The 16,023-nt window shown below is 33.4% G+C and overlaps 1 protein-coding gene across 1 annotated transcript in view; it reads right to left on the bottom strand.

Annotated features, from left to right (window-relative positions):
- Positions 1–16,023, bottom strand: part of LOC114337267 (uncharacterized) — a 721,645-nt gene that overhangs the window by 508,240 nt on the left and 197,382 nt on the right. The gene's annotated exons all lie outside the window — the stretch shown is intronic.

Raw genomic sequence — 16,023 nt, 5'->3', positions numbered from 1 at the left:
AGGGTTACGACAAGGATGCTGTCTCTCTCCAGTACTATTTAAGATCTATTTAAATAAAACACTAAAACACTGAAGAAGATCTTTGTCAGGGATGGGGATCCAACTTGACGATGATACAACATAGTATACTCTACATTTTGCGGACGACCAAGTGGTAATGACAGCATACAATGAAGATTTAGAATTCATGACGAAACGGTTATTTCAAACATATGAAGAACCTTTCTGTAAATGGAAACAAAACACAATACTTATGCATCGGGAATGAAGCCGAAGATCTAATAGCCAACGAACATGAAGTAATCAAGGACTGTGAGGAATATATACTTGGCAATAACAATCAACAAAAGTGGGCGCACCAAAAAAGAGATAGCGCAAATGATCGTGAAAGGAAAAAGAGCGATTGGATGCCTAAACCCGATGCTATGCTAAAAGAACTATCAAATCAAACATCTCACCTTTAACTCCATCGTTAAAAGTATAGTGCTCTATGGATGCGAAACGTGGCAACTTATTAAATCTCTGGAACGACGCCTACTTGCATTGGAAATTTATTTCTTTCTGGAGAAAATCAGCTTTAAAATCAATTCTTGAAAGAATACAAAATAACAAAATCAGACATATCATGGGAGTCAAGGCAACTCTCATAGATGAAATTTAAAGGAAACAACTTGTATGGTATGATCATGTAAAAAGAATAGACGACACCAGGCTGCCAAATTTTCAAATAGATGCCAAGAGAAATAAGGAAAATATGAAGGACGAAACAATCCTGGCTAGGCAGCATTCAGAAGGCAATGTCGAAAAGGAACCTTCACTCTGACGAATGAAACAACCGACGAAGCTGGAAACTAGGAACCGGAAGACGGAGAACGCTATAAAAAAAAACGGAAAAATAAAAAAGATATCTATTTGCTCTTCCTGAAATAATAATGCTAAAATAGCTTGGATATTTAGTTGCTTGTCCTACGAAAATTTTACAGAATATACTGATATAAAAATTACTCTCTCTACTCTCTGCACCTCTAGAAGAAATTTTGGCAAGCAATTTAAGCAACATGTCCTTTTCTGAATCATGCTATTGTCTATCACATTCGGAAAATAAAATATCCAAATTCTTGCTGTTTACGCATGAATTGAACTTCAACTTCTGTTTGGAAAAGTATGCACTGTTTATTTAAATATAATATAAGCAGTGGGGTTCCTACGGTCTCCTCCGCATCCCGCATTTCGCTCGCCATCGTTTTCTATCCACCCTTTCGTTTTCTTCTATAGCTCTATCTGACATAGACTGTTCTTTGCCTTTCTTTCATGTTTCTGTTGGCCTTTCTCTTTTTATTTCTATTTATAGGTGTGTAATTTAATGCTCTTTTTCGCCATCTTTCATCTGGCATTCTCATAACATGACCATATCATAGCAATTTCTTTGTTTCTATTTGGTCAACCGTGGAATATACACTCTTTGTCCGTCGTCTTATTTCCTTATTTGGTACGTCTTCTAATCTGCTCTACGTAAGTAATCCATTTCCGCGACTTCTACATTTTTCTTTCCCTTTCCTGTGAGTTGCGAACACTTTGCTCCATAAGTTATAATAGGTTCCACAATTGTTCTGTAGTTCTTTATTTAAATATTTCAAAAAAAAAATATATAAAGGAAAAGATTCCTCTCATTGGCTGTATACCATAATAAAAACTTACTAATGAAGTAAAAACCTCACATGTAGGTAGGTGGTATATAATTTATTAAACATTTTTTTCTAAAAATGATCCAAGATGGATAAAATCACAAACGTTTTCGGACCAATCATAATAATTATGCCATTTAGGCTACAAAAATGTCGACAATAAGTCGATGTCACAAGAAATTAAATTGCAACGGTATTACAAAGTGGTCTTCATCTTGGCCTCAAACTGACAGACTAAAGTATGACATTGAACGGATATTGACAAGACCTTCTAGGGAATTTTATGTGTATGTAGTTATATTGTATTTTAGAAATGCAAAAAATATAAAAAATATTTTTACTTAACTGAATGAATTTAATTAGATATTAAATAAATGAGTAAGAATAAACAATTTAAATTAATAGTCACATGAAATTATTTATGAAAATTTCATGGCGGTGAAAGCGAAAATTTTGCCAACAGGTAATGACGTCACTTGGTAAAAAGAAGAAAAAAAAAGAAAAATAAACTGAAGAAAAATAAAAATAAAATAAAAAGAAAATTATTAGATAATAATTATAAGGTAAAAGAATTAGTGAATAAATCTGGAATTTGGCTATAATGAAATGTAATATAGTTGATAGTCATAATGTAACAGTATAACTGGTTGTCTAATTTCAAGTAGATGTAATAGGGTGAATAAAACACAACTAAGTAAAATACTATGGTTTAACGGAATTGAGATTAAAGTACTAAATGGATGTATTATTTAAGAGAAAGTACTGTGAACTGTAAATAAGAAAACGATAAGTGAAAGTTAATATGGTGCGAAGTTAATAATTATATGATGCCAAATTATTGTTTGAAAATTATGTGAAAATAAAATTAAAATTAAAAATAAAAATGCAGAGGGAATAAAACGAGGGTGAAAATAAGGTAGAAATGATGCATTATAAAATAAAACAAAAATTGTAGGCCTTGAATTAATGGTTGTCTAACTTGAAGAGAGATTGACAATAAAATTAGGTAAAGAAATTAAATTAAAGTTAAAAAGAAAATGAACATTTTATGTGGTTACTGGACCAACAGAGACATGAAAACCTAAGCCTACCTCCACAAATGATAGGAGACACGCAAAGGCACACACATATCCGTCAGCTCAATGATCACATAATAATCATGACAAATTGGCAAAATAGTACTCAGATTAACATTGTAGGTAATGGTGTGATAAATATATAGTAAAAAGTAGAGGAAGGTCTTGCTTGTTGAATATAACAAAGCTAATAGAAAGCAAAATGAAAATGTTTGTGGTCAACAAACTGACAAGAGACAAACATGCCTAAACCTACCTCCACAAAGGATAAGAGACCTGTAAAGGCACACACATATCTGCCAGTCCAATGATCACAAACACTAATATCAACAATTTAACTTAGATGAACTGAAGGATTGTATATTAGAGGTGTCCAATAACCACCAGCAACCGAACCACAACCAAAAAACCTGTGTATAAGAATAAAAGGTAAATAGTTCAGAAAAATATATTGTAAATGGATGGAGGGTTTGTGAAATGTATATTAAGTAACATGTAGTTAGGTAAAGATGTGGATTCGGAGTTATCAAGCTGAAAAATAAGAATGTCTTAAAATAAAAATGAAGAGAAATATCATGTGAAGCATGGACCCTGTGGAAATAAAATAGATGTATTTAGAAAAATATGAATTAAGTGTACAAGGTTAATTCTAAACTATGGAAATAATTGACGGTGTATAGGAGTAAAGTCACGGTTTAATGAAGTTTGATGATTAACACAATTGGGGCTAGTACGTATGTCCTTGATAATCTCTAAATCCTCATACAAATTTGTATCGGAAATGCGGAAATTTCTCTTATAGGACAAACTATCATTATTTTTTCATGTAGAATTACTCATTAAAGTTTGACGCACTTATTTAGAAACACCCTGTATCCTTTTAAGGATTTCCACAGTTTTCAGTGTATTCCTTCACTCAACCGTTTTTTCCTGTTCTTTCTGTGTTGCCAGTCCCCTTCCCGCAGATTTCTTCTTTCCATTGCTTCGTCCACTTCATCTCTGAAAGATCTTCGGGGTCTGCCTCTCTTTCGTCTTCCTATCGGGCTCCAGTCTGTTATTCTGTTTATCCAACGTTTTTTGTTTGCTCTTCTCAGTGCCAATACCAGATTAATTGCTTCTGTTTTATGTAGTCTATTATATCTGAGTTCATCCCCATTAGTTTCTTAATCTCTTTGTTATTTATTCTATGTCTTTTTGATACTCTGCAGCTTCGCCTTAGGAATTCCATCTTTATTACTCTTATTGTGTTTTTGGTTTTCTTATTTGTTATACCATTTTCACATCCATAAGTCAGGATACTTCTTGTGATAGAAGTTCAATTTTCGAAGAGACACTTGTCGATGTCGAGACGATGTCTTTCTTCCATTATTTCCCATGGCATTGGTTCTAAGTATCGAGTCACAGGCCTACTCATTATATAATAAAACAATTAATCAATGATTTTCAATTGAACTTAGATGATTGTAGATGCCAAGGATATGACAACGGCTCTAACATGAAGGGAAAAAATAAAGGTGTACAAGCTCGTCTTTGCAAGGAATATCCTCGTGCTTTTTTTATAGGTACCATGTGGATGCCACTCCCTCAATTTAGTCATTGGAGATGCAGATTCTGCGCATACAGTGCGCACAATCAACATCTTTTTTGGTATTGTACAACGTTTATACACATTTTTTTTCTGGTAATTGACAATATGCATTTATCTTTTGTTTCGCTCCTTCGTCGCTTGAACTTCAATTGCGCTCGTTATGCCATGCCATATGTTTCAACAGTTATCAGTTATATATGTTACAGTTCAAGTTGATTATCCAGTTGGAGTTGACTCCAACTGGTTGGAGTCAACTCTAACGGCTGGTTTCAGTAAAAGTTGATTATAAATATAAAATGAAGATTTATATTCAACATTTACTAGTAAAAGTAGACTCCAATTAGGAAAAGTATACTCTTCCCAATGCCATTTAGTAAAAGTTGATTCTGATTCACACAAACAGCCGATTCTAGAAATTAAATGTTACTGAATATGTTCAAATTAGTCTAGGCTGCATCGTCGCCCCGTTAGGTAAATTACTCTGATTCGAATTTTTTGCACAAACTTACTCAAAAAGAGGTCCTTATAACAAATCTACTGGGTGCCAGGCAGTACCTTGATCGATAAATTGTTTAAACAATTTTTTTTAGACAAATTCACACAAATAATTTTTTCACTTCACAAAATAATTTTCCTAACAAGTGCAGAAAGTCATACTTTTCCGCACGCGACTGCAGTTTGCCGAACGACGCGAAGCGGGAGTTTTTTCTACGAGTAGCGGGAACAATATTTTTTCTACGAGTCTTTAAAAAATGACCAAATCTTAATCAATTAATTTAATTAATATGAAAATACATACACAAATTAATTCTTTGACAAGGTTGTCAAAACCAAACTTTCAGCATAATTGGTTAGCATGACGACGATCTTGGTTTCCATGACGACGATTCAAAACCACTGTTATTGTCTACTGATTTGACTTACGAATATTATGTCAAAATTATTTTATTTCATCGAATTCTCGCGTTAATTTCATCAAAACATGAACACAATAAGATATATGTATTTGAAATAAATTAGTAAATAATATCTACATAGGTATTAGTTTATTGTATGTATTATAATTACTTTAAGGCCATATTAATATATCTAAATTAACACGCGTGCGGAAAAGTAAAACGCGTGCGGAAAAGTAAAACGCGTGCGGAAAAGTAAAACGCGTGCGGAAAAGAAACACGCGTGCGGAAAAGTAAAACTTTCTAAACTAAAACGCGTTCGCGAAAGTAGACATTTTTGCACGCTCGTAGAAAAAAGGTATTTTGTGATTTTTCTCTAAAATTGATTGTTGTCGAGTTATACGCGATTTAAAATTTGAAAAATGCGAAAATAGCCACTTTCAAGGCTTAATAACTCGGTTAAAATCCATTATTATGAAAGTCAGAAAGCCCCCTCTACAAGATCCCGCAGAAATTTTTGTCACTATTTTATTACTAAGCTTTATCTTCAATTATTAACAATGAGCGTTAAGTGCGTATTAGGCGGCCGTCAATGGTGAGTGCTAAAGAGATGCACCATTCCAGCCGTCCAATGGTGAATCTCACTCGCACTCACATTGACGGCCGCCTCAATACACGGTTAGCGCTCATTGTTGATAATTAAAAATAATATCTTATTAATGAAATAATGACAAAAATTTCTTCAGGATCTTATAGAGGTAGCTTTAATCTTTGATTTTTTTTTAGTTTCTGACTTTCATAATAATAATATCGTATGGCATTTTTGCCTTTCGGACAGTTCCGGCGCCAATTACACCTTTAACCCTGTTTCAAGTAACTAGTGTCGCTGTACACTAGCCCAAGGGGACCTACGGCTTAACGTGCTCTCCGAGGCACGGTGAGACGGCTCGTGTCATTATTGGAAATGAAAATGGTTTGTCTTTGGCAGGGCTCGAACCCACGTGCACTGGCGTATGAGGCCAGAGATTATGCCGTTACTCCACGGCCGCTCGCTCGACTTTCACAATAATTATCTTTAACCGAATTATTAAACATTGAAAATGGTTATTTTGGCAATTTTCAAATTTTAAGTCGCTAATAACACGACAACAGTCAATTTTAGAGAAAAAAACGCCCAAAAGATCTAAAAAAAAATTGTACGAAGTGAAAAAATTATTTTTGCGAATTTGTTTAAAATCATTGTTTATCGCCAAACGTCACTAAAACCATTCATTATTGTACTCATTTGCCCTCATTTTCGGCAGTAAAGTATCACTTTGTTGTATTGAAAGAAGAATTTTACTTTACCTGCCGCGATTATTAATCAAATTAACCGAGATTGAATGTAGGTAAGTGGTCAATGGCAGCAATCGATTATTTATTTGAGTGAAATTAAAATTTATTTACTTTAATTATTAAAAATATTGTACAAAATTTATCTTATTATTAATAAAATTTATGTCAAAAAGTAAAATTCTGTAGTGCTTCGCAATTATATTCATACAAAATAAATCAAAACTTTACAGATTTAGTAATTAGGTAGGTATACAATATTGATAACTATCGATTAAACATCAAAACCGGCCATCGTGCAAAAGTCATCTGTCATTACTGTCATTACTGTCATACAAATTTTTTATTTCGTCTAAAATTAAAAAAATTTCCTCAAAGTTGTAAGTAAGTGTTAATGTTTTTTATGATTGACGATACAATTTTGTACGCACCATCTCAATACTCTTTATCGAACGCGTCTCTTGCTCGCTTCTCTTCCTCGCTCGTAATATCAGACTCGTTCGATAAAGAGCCACTTTACTGACTTGGTACATAAATAACTATTAAACAATTTTTCGACCACGGTACTGCCTAGTACCATCTGTCCGACAGCGAGTATAACTCCTCGTTAATTATAACAGGTAGAATGGCAAATGAGGTGTCAAAGGAAAGATTAATATCCAAGGATGGTACTAAAGGTGACAAATTTAACCTAGGCTGTCTATCCGTCCGTCCGCGAATATAACTCCTCCGTCATTATAACAGGTAGAATGACAAATCTTCTTCTTCTTCTTTTTGTATAGACATTACTTTGTCTGGTTTTTTCAATGTGCCTCTAGTAAGTTGTCGTTCCATCGTTTTCGTGGTCTTCCCACTGAACGTCCTCCTATTGGGGAACCGGCTCTCGCTGTCCTGACTACACTCTATTCTATTCTTCTGTTTCTTACCCAGTTATTAATGTTATCCACCTTGCATCTCCGTCGTATATCTGTACTTCTAGCTCTGTCCCATAGAGTCTTACTATCGATTTTTCGAAGGGTTTTCATCTCGGCTGTTTCGAGCAATCTTTTTGTCCTCTCTGTGTCGGGTTGTGTTTCTTCCGCGTATGTCATTATTGGTCTGATGACTGATTTGTAAATTCTGCCTTTCATTTCTTTTCCGATATGACAAATGATGTGTCAAATCAAAGCTTATAATCCAAGGATGGTAATATTCATTTTCTCCTTTCATCCATTAAATCCAATATTTCTTCTGTCATCCATCTTTGCTTCCGTGGTCGCTGTTTTGTGAGCATTTCAGTTGCCGTTGCAAGGGCGTGTCTGATTTCCTCCCGAAGGCGAAAGTTAAGGATGTTTAATTATATGACAGTGTGCTAAAAAACAGTGCGAAAAAGTGAAACCCATTTAAAATACATTGTTACTTCAGACACACTTTAAACCCTTCATGTACTGCTATCTATATTTACAATTTTCACACAATAAAACCTTTACATCAGCGGTTCTCAATCTTTATGAGTCATGTACCATCTAAAGTTTATTTTATTGTATTTCTATATTTTTAGATTGTATATTCAAGATTTACTATGTACTACTATTTTAAGTTTTTGTGTGTTTTGTGTACCACCGCAAATAATTATATGTACCACCAGTGGTACATGTACCACAGATTGAGAACCGCTGCTTTACATAATATGAGATAAAGTAGATAAAAATTATTTTTGTGAATTTGGTTAACAAAAATTGGTTAAACAATTTTTCGACCGCGGTACCGCGTGACACCCTGTGTATTTGTTATAAGGATTGTTATACGGATGCACATATTTCTTTGAGTAAGTTTGTGCAAAAAATCGAATCAGAATAATTTACCTAACGGGGGCGGCGTTACAGACTATACTAATAAGTAGTTGAAACGGTCAAAACAAAGAAACGCACACTCATCAAAAATGCACTTGAGATTCTCGTATAATCAACATTTACTGAATCGATCCAGTAAGAGTCAACTCCAACTAGTAAAAGTTGATTTAAATTTTTAAAATCAACTTTTACTGCTCGTTTCAGTTGGAGTTGAGTCCAACTAGTTGGAGTCAACTCTGAGAATCAACTTGAACTGTAACATATATAAAATATATGTAAAAATATATTTATTCAAGAAATAGTACAATAGTTATTATTTATAAATAATAACTATTGTACCATTTCTTGAATAAATATATTTTTACATAGTTCTTTATAATGAAATTTTGACTTTTTGCCTTTTTTACTATTTTTTATATTTGCAGTTAATTTGTATATTAGTATGAAAGGGAGCCAAATTTTGTTTTGCCCGGGCGCTCAAAACCCTAGAACCGGCCCTGTAGGGGGAAAAGGTAAAATGGTGGTTATGCATTGTTTCTTTCTCTCTCGAGAGCTAATATTTCTGACTCGGCTTTCTGTGTACTAGTTCAAATCCAATTTCTGCCGCTCTTCCTTCCTCTTTGAGTTTCTTTGCGTTGTGCAGGTTTAGGAAATAAATGGTCGGATTTGCTCAGGTGTAATCAGGATTATCATTAACATTGTAGGTGTAGGTTATTGAGGTAACGCTAGAGTCTTCAGAATTTGATGGTTTTTCAAAAAATATTGAAGCAACTTATGAAGAATACTGTGAAATAGCTGTATGCTTAATTGCAAGGTATTCTTGTTCTGATGAGGTAGAAGTATCAGTAGCTTATGCAGATGGAGGAGGCCGATCAGTTACATACTGGGAATTCTGCTTGAGTGAATGGCTCAAGTTCTGCGTTACAGCCAAAAGATAAATTTGTTCCCCAAGATCATCTACGCCGTAGATGGATATGGTTTTGCCTTGGTGATTCAGTGGCCAATCATTACAAATTTATATTGACTTCTAAATGGGGCAAAGACAACTCCATTTTCTGTTGCTATCATTATCACTTCTAAACCTACATGTTTCTCGTGATTCTCTAGAATCAACAATATTGGTTGGTCCTTAGTTCATTTTGTGTGACTAATTATGTATTCTAGACTCTGTTAAAAAGATCGCTTGACATCCAACTTCTCTTGCTAGTTAGTTCAAGGCTTCATGGAGGTGCACTTTTTAAGAAAAACTCCATCTGTGTGATTATGAGGAACACAAGTACAGGCCACAAAGCGTTTTCTATTGTATTCACTATAAAAAAGCCAGTTGTTTGCTCTCCTTTTCAGCCAATGTCATTCGTCCTACTTGATTTTCACCACGCTGGGCCACAACTTTGGGTGTAATATTGACTGTAATTACTCCTGTATCATCAAAATTGAATATACGATTTGGGGTGAGATTATATTTCTCATAGATAGCTTTTAAGTTATTTATATCAACATTTGTGTTGTTGAAGCGTGTTGCTCTTCCCAGGCTTGTATCTTCTGGATAACTTAGCAAAAGTTCTTTGTGGCGTTCCATGAAGCCAGTGAACCAGTCGTATCCTGCTATTTGATTTAACTTATGTTAGACCATGACGCATGTAGGGATTTTCCAATCAGAACCTTCATTTGGTCTGCTCATCCTGGATCTTTGTCTTAGGCCTTCTATCTTTCCTTCTACTACCAATAGTTGTAACCTATCTACGATTATTATTTTTATTTTTCCTGTTTTGATCTAAAGTCCGAATTCTTTGCTTATCCTATTTAGCCGTTCGGTAACAGTTATCCTTTCGACTGCAGTGCTCTTTATAGAAGTAGCCAAATATACAGAGAGGATCTAAATTATAACAGGTCGATTTTTATTTTTAAATTACAATTGTTTGGCATATATTTCCTACTAGTGACGTCATCCATCTGACCGTGATGAGACGTAATCAATGATTTTTTTTTAGTGGGAATAAGGGTCGTGTGGCACCTCATTTGAAAGGGTGTTATACCTCTATACAGTAATATAAACATTGATATCATTATTTATACGGGGTGACCAAAAAAATAATTTTTGAAATAAGTTAATTGACGCAAAAAGAAGAATGTATGTAATTTATTTAACTCAAAATACATTGCACGGCTGTCAGTAAATAGAAAAAAATGTTTATTTCACAAATAAACATTTCTTTTCGCTTAAATTAAATCACAAACAGCCTCCCACCTACCTCTTGGCAGTTTGAACATTTAATTTAAGCGAAAAGCAATGTTTTTTGCCAAATAAATATTTTTTTCTATTTTCTGACGACGATAGAATGTATTTTGAGTTAAATAAACTACATAGATTCTTCTTTTTGTGTCAATTAATTTAATTCAAAAATTATTATTTTGGCCATCCTGTATAAATAATGATATTAATGTTTATATTACTGTATAGAGAACACCCTTTCAAATGAGGTGCCACACGACCCCTATTCCCATTTAAAAAAATCATCGATTACGTCACCACGCTCAGATGGATGACGTCACTAGTATGAAATATATGCCAAACAATTGTAATTCGAAAATAAAAATCGACCTGTTTCGGGATTTTTCTCTAAAGTCATTCATTTTAGAGAAAATGAATTTATTCTATAATTTAGATTCTCTCTGTACCGGGTGTCCACTTATATTTTCCCCCATTTTAACTGCCTATAACTTCTAAACGGCTCAAGATAGAAATATGCGGTTTTCGCTGAAATGTTTTATTTTAGTAAAAGTTTTGTCTGAATGGACTGAATTTTTTATATCGCTTTCAAATACGAAAAGAAAAATGGCGGATTTTTGAAAAAACCGTTGTTGACTTTTTTTTAATGGAACACACAGTATATTTTTTTTAAATTGAAAGAAAGGTCATTCACCTATCCAGCTATATAAAGCTTTTCAAAATCGGTTGTCAAATCACTGAGTAATTAATTTTTAAAATGAGAGGTGCAACGTGGATATCACATACCTAAAATAACATAACTAAGCAAATTGATATTATGTTATGTGATTTCCACATTACATCTCTCATTTTAAAAATTAATTGCTCAGTCATTTGACCACCGATTTTAAAAAAATTTATATCGTTGGATAGGGAAATGACCGTTTTTTCAAGTTTTTAGGAAAATGACCATTTTTTATGTCACCTTTAAATAAAAAATGGCGGATTTTTGTAAAACAAAAACGTTGTTGACTTTTTTTATTGAAACACCCAGTATATTTTTTTGTAGCTTGAAAAAACGGTCATTTACCTATCCAGCGATATTAAATTTTTTAAAATCGGTTGTCAAATGACTGAGCAAATAATTTTTAAATTGAAAGATGCAGTGTGGAAATCACATAACATAATATCATTTTGCTTAGTTATGTTATTTACATAGGTATGTGATATCCACGTTGCACCGCTCATTTTAAAAATTAATTACTCAGTGATTTGACAACCGATTTTGAAAAACTTTATATCGCTGGATAGGTGAATGACATTTCTTTCAATTTACAAAAAAATATACTGGGTGTTTCATTAAAAAAAAGTCAACAACGTTTTTTTCAAAAATCCGCCATTTTTCTTTTTGTATTTGAAAGCGATATAAAAAATTCAATCCATTCAAACAAAACTTTTACTAAAATAAAACATTTCATCGAAAACCGCATATTTCTATCTTAAGCCGTTTAGAAGTTATAATAGGCAGTTAAAATGGGAGAAAATATAAGTGGACACCCGGTATAATGCAATAATATATCAATATGGCACCAATAATTTTCTCAATATTGGAAGTTATTTGACATTTATTTTGAAGTGAATCTAGCTAGAATTTTTTGCATAGAAAATCTACACATATCCAGGAAAACGGTCACCCTAATCACTTAAATTGGCAAATCCTCTTACAGTGACCATATGAGGGATTCCCTTTGATGCTTGTACCTGGAAAGGATACAATTAATCCGTTCTGTCTCCGATATCGCGTATAAATAGGCATTCATGATAGTTAGATAATAGTTAAAACCAATTGATTTTTTTGGAAGTGCGGTCCTGTATCGTGAATTAGACATCAAGGACATGGATTCGATCATAGAAAGGAGGCTGGGGACCGTATAAACGTCTATTATCGTTTACTCCTTCATTTCTATCTCCGATATCAAATTTTCAAACAAAAGGCGAAAATAGAATTATGTTTGATATCACAAATTTTACTGCCGCATCAGAGACTGCCGATCTAATTTTTGTGTAATTTTCGCCAGGGAAACAAATTTCGGATTTAAGAATGGATCGTTACCCAAAATGGAAAGGATTTGAATCGGTATGAAAAGAAGATTAAATAGAAATTATTGGAGATGTTTCGTATTTTACTTTAAAAGTTCATTTAAACGAAACGAAAAAGTAGACTATTATATACATTTTAAGTACCTATAACGTATCACTTAATGAAGATATCCTTACTAGGACCCAAGCACACAAGGGTACATAGTTCAGATCAGGAATCAACTTAATGTGACAAAGTAAATTGACCTAAATAATCTTCTTCTTCTTCTTTTTGTGAAGACTGTCTGTTTTTCAATGTACCTTCAATAGGTTGTCATTCCATCATTTTCGTGGTCTTCCCACTGGTCGTCTTCCTATTGCGGAACTGTTTCTTGCCATCCTTATACTCCGTTGTCATTCGGCTAATGTAGTTCCATTCTACTCTTCTGATTTTTACCCAGTTATTAATGTTGTCCATCTTACATATCTGTCGCATATCTGCACTTCTAGCTCTATGCCATAATGTCTTACCATCAATTTTTCGAAGGATTTTCATCTCTGCTATTTCTAGCAATTTTTATGTTCTCTCTGTGTCAGGTCGTGTTTCTGCCGCGTATGTCATTATTGGTCTGACGACCTTTCGTAAATTCTGCTTTTCATTTCTTTTCCGGTATTTTTCTTTCTCCATATTGTATCATTTAGGCAGCCTGCGGCTCTGTTTGCTTTATTCACTTGATCTTCCACTTCTATTTCGAGCCTTCCGTGGCGAGATAGTGTGATGTCTAGGTATTTAAACTAAATCTCTTGTTCTATTATCTGACCTTCCAGCTCCAATTTACATCTTATTGGATTTGCTGTTATAAACATGCATTTTGTCTTTTTTTGGGAAATTAATATGTTAAATTTTCGGCTGGTTATATTAAATTGGTGCAGCATACGTTGTAAATCATCTACACTTTGACAGATTAGTATTACCCATGATTGATATTACTATTGGTCCAAATATTGAATATGAAAATTCATACAGGACGATATAAAAGGGTTCAGAACAAGTGGTCTGAGAAAGCACGTATCTGATAATAAATACTCTAGGGACTTAAGTATGCGAAAGATAAGACCTCATTTAATTTTGTGAATTATCGTAAACTCGGATAAACTGATTCTCTGTGATTAATATTCTATATCCTGACAAAAAATTGTGTGTCCATTTTTTCTATTTAGATCAACGAAATCTATTAATCAAGGAAGTTATTTTAATAATTGTTTTACTGATAATCGTAAAAGACTATCGTGTTTCCATCAAATCAAGTATTTCTATTGAACTATTTAACACGAAAGTGTCCAGTCTAATTTTGTTAATAACAATATTGTTGTAGACGATCTTTATGTCGTTTATCTTAAAGGCAATTTGCTTTACAGTAGTAATGTTATTTTCATTCCAATTCCTCGGTCTAAATATATATGCCACTTGTAAAATTTGGCATAGAACTTACACAAAAACTTCTATAAAACTTGCAAAATCCGTAACGTTTGTATTTCTTATTCAATGTAAAGAACTGGTATGTATTAAATAGGCTGGGGGCAAGTGGTGTCCGAAGTGGAAGAATCCATTGAGTAAAAACATGCGTTGTAATGAACTTTGCAATTTAAATTTTTTGAGTGGCCTGTAATAGGAATAATTCCCAATATAAAAACTCAGAGCAATATTTCTAGCCCAAGTTAACTATAAGCGTTGATTGAGGTATTGGTATTTCAATCAACGCTATAAGGTATATGCATCGATAACAGAGAAAAGACTAAGGGAGTACGTTGAACCAAAACTGGAAGAAGAACAAGCAGCATTTAGGCTGTATACTTGACCATATTTACTTTTCTTCGTCTTTATTGACCTAAACACAGCTTTTAACTCGATTGATAGGAAAAAATATGGACATATCTAGAACAACTAGAAGTACCTATACTAAATTTATAATCAAGATACAGTAGAAATAAACAAACCAAGACACGTTAAATGCTACTAGGAGCACTCCCGAATCATAATTTACAATGTATATACATTGTAAATCCCAAATCATGATTTCCAAAGTGTATACATTATAAATTATGACTCGGAAGTGCTTTTAGTAGCATTTAACGTGTCTTGGTTTGTTTATTTCTACTGCATCTTGATTTTAAATTTAGTATAAAACATTAATCAGAATCAGAGAAAGTACATACGAGACAGTCATAGGAAAAGTATAAGTGGGAGAAGAAACATCCTTCTTCTCTAGGTGCCGTCTCCGCTTCGAATTTTGACAATCATCAGGGCGATTTTTACGTTTGAGACCACGGTTCTAAATAATTCGTTATTACTACATCCAAACTATTCCCTGCGGTTCTCCAGCCATGCGTTATGTCTCCTTCCTATGGATCTTTTCCCCTGAATTTTGCCTTGTATAATGATCTGGAGTATGTATTAGATATTTAGCTGCTCTCATCACATGTCCCATATATCTCAGTTTTCTTCTCTTAATAATTGTTAGAAGTACTTCTCTTTCATTATGAATACCTCTCATTATCTCTACTTTGGTTATTCTATCTACCCATGAGATCTTCAGTACTCTTCGGTACATTCACATCTCGAATGCGTTCAGTCTCCACACGTCAATTAGCTTCAGTGTCCACGCTTCCATCCCGTAGTATACGGATAGCACATAGCACCTCAGCAGTCGTATTTTTAACTCAAAGTTTAAGTCCCGACAGTAGAGACGCCTCTTCATTCTTGTAAATGTGCTTCTCTCCTGTTCGATTCTAATTCGTATTTCTTGAGAGCTGTCATTGTTTTCTTTAATTATTGTACCTAGGTATTCGACTTCTCTTACTTTTTCAATAGACTGATTCTGTACATATATCTCACGAATATGTCCTGAGTCCTGAGTTGTCTTTATTGTTATTATTACCAGTAAAAGAAAGATCCAATGAATTTTAAATAAACAAAAGAAATAAAACAGGGAGATAGTTTATGCCCATTGTTGTTCGTCATAATAATGGACAGAGTTATGAAAAACCTCAAAACTAAAGAAGAAAACCCAAATAGAATAATTGAATAAAACAAAAACGATGATAGTTAATAAACAGAAAGACCAAAACAATAAGAAAATTAAACGTAATGGATCGATATTAGAAAAAAATAATAAAGTATAGGTAATGGATTTTGGGAAGAGCTATGACCTTGAAAATGTCGGAAAGAATTTAACTAAATGTCTCTTTTCTTACTCAGACTCTAAATTATTTTACTGAGTAATATTTTAGAATCGAAAATATTTAGTTATATTATTAAGGTATTG

This window comes from Diabrotica virgifera, chromosome 10, assembly GCF_917563875.1.
Source record: "Diabrotica virgifera virgifera chromosome 10, PGI_DIABVI_V3a".
Taxonomy (NCBI): Eukaryota; Metazoa; Arthropoda; class Insecta; order Coleoptera; family Chrysomelidae; genus Diabrotica; species Diabrotica virgifera.
This window is presented reverse-complemented; position numbering and strand designations above follow the sequence as displayed.